Source organism: Belonocnema kinseyi, chromosome 10 (genome assembly GCF_010883055.1).
Source record: "Belonocnema kinseyi isolate 2016_QV_RU_SX_M_011 chromosome 10, B_treatae_v1, whole genome shotgun sequence".
In the NCBI taxonomy this organism is placed as follows: Eukaryota; Metazoa; Arthropoda; class Insecta; order Hymenoptera; family Cynipidae; genus Belonocnema; species Belonocnema kinseyi.
Window position 1 is genome coordinate 116,563,519 of NC_046666.1, and position 1,307 is coordinate 116,564,825.

Below are 1,307 nucleotides of genomic sequence, written 5' to 3' on the forward strand. Positions count from 1 at the left end.
TTCTGAATCAATCACATAATTTAAAAATATACTTGTCCGCCATATTGGATCTGCCATTTTGTTTTTGTCAGTTTTTAATTAAGGTTCAGATTCCGTGACCCAAAAATCGGTATATAGATGTAACTAGAATATGTTGTACATTTGAATGGGTTTGCCGAATTTTTTCCACGTAATCGGGTCCTCACCCACAACACAATAAACTGATTGTATAGTAGTATAAAAAAAATCTATATCTTTGATTAACATTATCCTTGTCGACCATTCAACTATCTGTTATTCGAATTATTATACCAAATATTTAATTTTTAGAAAAATCGCAACACTTCAAATTTATAATAACATTTAAAACAAAAACTAGATATTCAAGAAATACGAAGAAAACACTACAATTTTTTTTGTATTTCTGGGAAAAATAGACGGTTACTTCTGAAATATCGAATTAATTGTCAATTACAAACTATTTGGTAAATGCTCTTTGAATTTCAATTTTTTAAACAATTCTCCTCATACTTTCCATATAATCCACTGCAATAATATGGTCTACTAGTCCTATTGCAAAGCTACAGTTTACTACCATTGCTGATATTCAACTTGATTCACAGACATTGAATATAATCGACATTGAATTGAAATAAATTTCACCAGAATTTTCTATTTATGATTCAATTTCTCAAAAGAAGTTAATCGATTTCAATTAAATTTTTTTGTTAGTGAGAAGTGTCTTGAAAAAAATCATTTAATTTACTCAATGCGTAAAATGTCGTAGTTTTTAAGGACGTTTATTCTGAATCTGAAGTCAATATTTCCAAAAACAAAGCGGCGGACAAATGTTTATAAAAGTAATACATCCGAATGAATTTCTAACTTTTTGGACAAGCTGAATTCTGTAGGTTCAAGAAATAAAAGTTAGTTGGTGAATTCTGGAACGCTTGATTTCTAACACTGTTAGTTCGAAAAAAAATGAATTCCTGCCGCAGAGATTCTCGCACTAGCGCATCTCAGCGAAAAAAGTCTTCAATCAAAGCGAATGTTTTGTCCTGATATGTTTCACGCCGAGGACGTGGGTCAACATTTTTGGTTTGACGGCATTCATACCGGATTTAAATCAACCACCCTATCTGCAATAATAATGTCTGAAATGTAATATCTACAATAAATTCTCGTTTCGGTATCGCGGTAGGGCTTGAGCTTTCCTTTCATGACTTTTCCGGCTACCAGGTGTATACATATGAAACCGGTATTTTTTCAAGAAAAAAACACATTTATTTCAAGAGAATGATAACAAATATTTTATTCAAAGTATGCGC

General features: G+C 31.1%; 1 protein-coding gene across 7 annotated transcripts in view; it reads left to right on the forward strand.

The window, feature by feature from the left end:
* Window positions 1–1,307, forward strand: part of LOC117181461 — a 163,483-nt gene that overhangs the window by 129,292 nt on the left and 32,884 nt on the right. The gene's annotated exons all lie outside the window — the stretch shown is intronic.